The sequence below is a fragment of the Somniosus microcephalus genome, unplaced genomic scaffold (genome assembly GCF_052327205.1).
Source record: "Somniosus microcephalus isolate GS21.2 unplaced genomic scaffold, FLI_Smic_1.0 unresolved_chr9, whole genome shotgun sequence".
Lineage (NCBI taxonomy): Eukaryota > Metazoa > Chordata > Chondrichthyes > Squaliformes > Somniosidae > Somniosus > Somniosus microcephalus.
In genome coordinates, this window is record NW_028225187.1 from 3,437,579 (window position 1) to 3,443,519 (window position 5,941).

Below are 5,941 nucleotides of genomic sequence, written 5' to 3' on the forward strand. Positions count from 1 at the left end.
TCTCCCCATAACAAGAAGGTCGGTGACAACCTAATTGTGGATATGGTGTTTGGGCGATTGTCTGTACGTAACTTCTGTCCTAGTAATTCTCAACATCATATTCAGGTGAATCGTTGTTTGTGTTCAACATGATGTCGGAAACGTATACAGATAACTCCTGAGTTTACACATCTTCTCGCTTGTGCCAAAGACTTAAGTCACTGCTTTGAAATCGAATCTATTTCCTGCACATTATTCTTCGCCTGATAGTTGCTGGTTTAACAGTTAAAACTGGCCCCACCTTCCCTCCTGTCAATAAGTAATACTGAAGGGCTCCTTTAATACTCAAATCCCTTATTGGAACACGGTGGGCCTGAGGAACCTAAGTGCCCACGTGGAACAGCTAATAAGTAGATGGTTTGCGGAAACACCATTGTACCTTCTGCTCCGGTCGAAGTATCACACCACAAAAACATTAGCTGCTCTAGGTGAGGTTCGAACTCACAACCTCAGCATTTCTCCAAGTCTGTACTGTTATATAAGTACTGCGCGCTAACCGATTGCGCCACTAGAGCTGTGCTTGATGTGCTTTAGTTATCCGTGCTCATTTACTTGCACATTTAAGGTTGTCTAATCGTGCAGGGGTGCAATGTTGTTTAATTGAGGCGCATTGGCTGGGTTTATATGAAAGAGTGAAACAGGAGTTACTCTCATGTGTTAGCGAGCTGGTGAATTTACCAAAGGCTGCAGCAGATCCTGGTGTCATAAGTACTGAACATTTTTACCCAGCTCCTGAAATACAGTCTGCAAAATGAGAAGCGATGAAAATTCATCACATGCAAAACAAAAAAAAGTTTTAAAATTTTGCCCATGATTCGTTAACCATGTGGGTTACTGGTTGATTAATGACGATAACAACCAACTTCTCACACAGTCTAATGAGATGTATATAATACATAAACAGTTTTCTTAATTTTAGCTCCTCGACATGGAATGGAATCGGTATCGCAGGGTAAGAGTATTTATAGATTACAATTGTTGTTCTGAGCTGTTTCTCTAATTATTTAATGAGCAACAGTTTCCGAAGGTTATCACTTCCGTCTAAAGTACAACATGTCCCTGGTTCAATCGTGTTTTGCAGGTAGAGTTTAATAAAATACATTAAGGGCCACGCAGTATTCTACTTTTCTCTATACAGTTCTGTACATACTCAAAATCTACAGATATACCGACTTTGTGAGAGATCATTACAGGACCCTGCAGCGCTGCCTTTGTTAATAGCAACAGTTCGGAGCCGCATTTCAGAAGCGGCAACAAACCCATGAGTTGGTTTGCTGGTCCCCAGCTCCCGGAGTGAGTGTGGCCGCGACAGCAGCAAAGTTCAGGCCGTGTGTCCGGTCCCGCTTTCGCCAAGCGCCCGCTGCCAGTGGAAAGCAGCGATTGCAGCCTCAGAGAGCAAAAACTGCCCATTGCTGTGAAACAAGAAATCACTGAAGCAGAGGAGCGCATAGATTTGCATCTGCAGCGTGTAGGTGAGGATGTAAAGTTTGATTTCGATCGACCCGTTGTTGTTGGAACCGTTGAAATTGAATCTCTCTCCGGCAGATGTTGCAGCTTTACGTATGAAAAGTGCCCTCGAGGTGCAATCGACAAATTTGGAGCTGTTGTGTAGTGGGACAAGTTAAAGGATCAGCACAGTTAATGCCGAGAACAAATTAAACAGCAGCTCAAGTTGATGAACCTTGCACTAGTGAGAATCCTGGATGGAGATTTAGAGGAAGCGACAGTGGGAAGGGCTGTACTGCGATTCTAATACTTCTCCAAGCACATTCCAGGCAAGTCATCGACATTAAAAAGAGGGCTTAGAACCGGAATGAAACTGCGGGCACACGTCTCAGTCAAAATGCAATGGACAATACATGACAAATCTATTTGATTTTACGTTTGATAACCAGTTGATTGGGCCAGTATTCTAGACAGAGTGACTCTTAAGTCTAGGGTTAAGAATCTCGCTTTGTGGATTGTAGATTGAAATTTGCGAAAGGTCCCACGTGAGCTTCTTTTTAACGTCGACTTCTAATATTGGACTTGCGCTCAAAACTTGTTCTAATCCGCCTAAGAAATTATCGTTCAGGACACAAATCATTCTCCATTAATCTCCAGCGGCTTAGGAGGAAGGTCAATGCAAATGTCATGTAAATATCATGGCTTTAAAGACAAACAATTAAAGTATTGTTTTATCAAACAATCACAGGTGATGGTTGTAAGTACATTTGTGTGTGTCCATATTAGATACGAACGTATTTGTGAGTTGCTGTTGTGTTAGATGTAAATGCATTTGCACTTCTGTTCGTTACAAATATATTTAGATGTTTCTGCATTATTTATTTTTCTATTCGGTGGGGGAATCTGTGTCAGTTATACATGTATTTCTGAGCGCTTCAAATGTCCAGTCCGGCCCCATTCTACCTTCTCATTGCCCCCACGTGGGACACGGCAGACCATCTGTTACATTCGGATACAAATTTTGCTTTTATTGATACTTAGAAAATGTGAGGTTTAGAAAGTAATAACCCTGCATCCATCAGCCTCTCTGATACCCCCTGAGCATCCCGTACTCCGTCTGATAGTCCCTGAGCGTCCCTTACCTGCTCCAGAACGTCTTGAGTATCCCTTACCCTGTCTAGCACATCCGGAGGGTCCTTTACCCTGTCTGGTACATCGTGAGCGTCGCTCACCCTATCTGAAACATCCAGAGTGTCCCTTACACTGTCTGGTACATCGGGAGCGTACATTACCCAGTCTGGTACATGCGGAGCGTCTCTTACCCTATCCAATGCATCCGGAGCGTCCCTTACCCTGTCTGATACATCCGGAGCGTCCCTTACCCTGTGAGATATATCCGGAGCGTCCCTTACCCTGTTTGGTACAGCTAGACCGTGCCTTAAACTGTCTGGTATATCCGGAGCGTCCCTTACCCTGCATGGTAAAACAAGTGCGTCCCTTACCATGTATGGCAAATTCGGAGCGTCCCTGAAACTGTCTGGTACATCCGGAGCGTCCCTTACACTGTCTGTTACATCCGGAGTGTCCCTAACCCTGTCTAGTAAAACAGAAGCGTCCATTTCACTGTCTGGTAAATCCGGAGCGTCCCTTAAACAGTTTGGTATATCCGGGCCGTCCCTTCCCCTGTCTATTACGTCCAGAGCGTCCCTTACTCTCCTTGATAAATCCTGAGCATCCATTTTCCTTTTTGATAACCAGTTTGCCAAAATTGCATATTTTACCCCTCATCCGCAGCTATGTAGCGCTTCCCGTCGCTCACGCTCATCAACTGTTTAGGGAAAAGCATCAACTACCAGGTGAACAAAGCCAATTCTTCTGTTAGCCTCCCCAGTGCACTTCATTTCCCAAGGAATGTTCTTTTACAATTGGGCTGCTTTGGTTCCAAAGGCCGGCCCTGCTTTCGCAGAGCTTGTCTGTCGAGCGGTCCCGCAGGTCTAAATCTATCGACTGGTTTCAATGCACCAACTCAGGTTGGGGCGAATGGGACATGTGCCCCAGGAACAGCGGTGGGAGCAGAGCACATTTAGCGGTTTAAGTAGGTGAAAGTGAATGTTAGCAGGAAAGTTACGATGAAATTGAAGGAGGAAAGTAAAGGAGGGCCATGGATTGTGCAAGGAAGAGAAATCTGTGCCATGACTCGGATTCGGACCGAGGTTGCTGCGGCCACAGCGCAGAGTACTAACCGGTATACGATCACGGCGCCACACATCAACTACTGGAGCTCTGCTCTGACCATCACAAAGTAACACACGGCACTGCTTAGAAAAGATGGAGAATAGGTGAAGAGTTACAAATCAGCACCGCCAGAAATTAGGAAGTGGTGAAATTCGACACAGGCCCCGCAGCGACTGGAGCCTTCATCCAGAATGGCAACTAGTGCAGCCGCAGTTACATTTAAAAGAATTTTAGCCTTTTCAGACGAGAAGCTCTCCCCTAGAGATTCATTAAAAAAATGGCCCCGCTGGGAGTCGAACCCAAGATCGTCTTTGGCCAGCTAAGCCACGGGGCCGAATCCCAAAACAATTTCTCATCTCTACTCATTGATATCTACCAGTTACCAGTCACTATCTTCTGGACTCTCAGGCCATTTTTTATTTCTCCCGCTCTCTTGTCTATTCCTCCACGGGTCCCGATGCTGTCTGTATCTCCCACTTAATTTAACTCAGTGTCAATCTGTGAGGTGATCCTGAATGATCACCCTATGTTTGTGTCTTATATGAAATAAATGAGGGGATCAGAAAATTCTTCCTCTAACACTGGTGAACTAATGAGCCAACATTTATAACAAGATATTATCATTTGTGATGCAGCAAATACAATATTCCATCTTGAAAGATTCAGGTTCAATTCTGTGCAAAGGAAACTTTGACCCCCAACGTGCTTGCAATTGGCCGCCTTTTAATTTGACGTCACAAACGCCACCATTGCACCTCAAGGTGATTAATATCTAAGAAACAGAGAAGTCATGCAGTGAAAGAGTATTTGTAGAAAGGGTTGTGAGACTGTGGAATGCACTGGCCCAGCAGAGCAGCAGATTTAAAACAAGGTTTAAAAACCAGCTGCGTGTGGGAGGAAGGGGAGAGGGAGGCAAGACAACCACAGAAGATCTCAACAGAAAATGCTGGAAAAACTCAGCAGGCCAGGCAACATCCGTGGAGAGAGAATTATTGTCAACGTTTCAGGTCGAAACACTTTGCCAAGACTGAAAAGCACAGGAAATGAAACAGATTAAAATGCCAGGTTGGGAGAGAACAAAAGAGAAGTGAAGAGACATTAGGAGATATTCAAAACGGGACGAGATGCTGATAGGAGTAGTGGAGACAAAAGATGGCTCTAGATTAGGTGTGAAATGCGCTGGCAGAATGGGAGACAGCTGCCATGTGGAAGAGAAAAAAAGGGGGGAGGGCAAAAAGAAAGGTGTGGATAAAAAATATAAGTAAAAATGTAATGGGGCCGAGGTTATAATCTGAAATTTTTTAACTCTATGTTGAGTCTGGAAGGCTGTAAAGTGCCTAATCGGAAGATGAAGTGCTGTTCCTCGATCTTACGCTAAGCTTCCATGGAACAATGCAAATGGCCGAGGATGGTGAGGTCTGAGTGTGAATGGAGCGGTGAATTATAATGACAGGCGACTGGAAGTTCGGTGTCATCCTTATGGATGGAACAGAGGTGTTCTGCACAGCAGTCACCCAATCTGCATCTGGTCTCCCCAATGTAGAGGAGGCCACATCGTGAGCAGCGAATACAGTATACTAGATTGCAAGAAGTACAAGTAAATCGCTGTTAACCTGGAAGGGGTGTTTGGGGCCCTGGACAGTGGGAAGGAGGGAGGTATAAGGGCAGGTATTGAATCTCCTGCGCTTGCACCGGAAGGTGCCGGTTGAAGGGGAAGGGCTGTTGGGGGTGATGGAGGAGTGGACTAGGGTATCACGGAGGGAGCGGTCCCTAGGGAATGCTGAAAGGGGAGGTGACAGGAAGATGTGTTTGGTGGTGGGATCACGTTGGAGATGGCGGAAGTGGTGGAGGATGAGCCATTGAATGTGAAGGCTGGTGGGGTGAAAGGTGAGGACAAGGGGAACCCTATCATGGTTCCGGGATGGAGGGGCAGGGGTGAGGGCGGAAGTGCGGGAGATAGAATGGACACGGTCGAGGGCCGTATCAACCAAGGTAGAGGGGATTCCTCGGTTTTGGAAAAAGGAAGACATGTCGGAAGTACTGGTATGGAAGGTGGCATCATTGGAGCAGATGCGGCGGAGATGGAGAAACTGGGAGAATGGAATAGAGTTCTTACAGGAGGCGGGGTGAGGAGGAATTGTAGTCCAGGTAGCTGTGGCAGTCAATGGTCTTGTCGTGAATTTTGATCAACAACCTATCCCCAGAGATGGAGACCGAGAAG

General features: G+C 45.8%; 1 non-coding gene across 1 annotated transcript; it reads right to left on the bottom strand.

Moving 5' to 3' along the window:
* Positions 1–459: 459 nt before the first annotated feature.
* On the bottom strand, positions 460–554 carry trnai-uau (transfer RNA isoleucine (anticodon UAU)). Its single transcript has 2 exons — positions 517–554; positions 460–495 (listed from the first exon to the last, which is right to left on the bottom strand). It is a non-coding gene; the product is annotated as a tRNA-Ile (tRNA).
* Between the last annotated feature and the right edge of the window lie 5,387 nt (positions 555–5,941).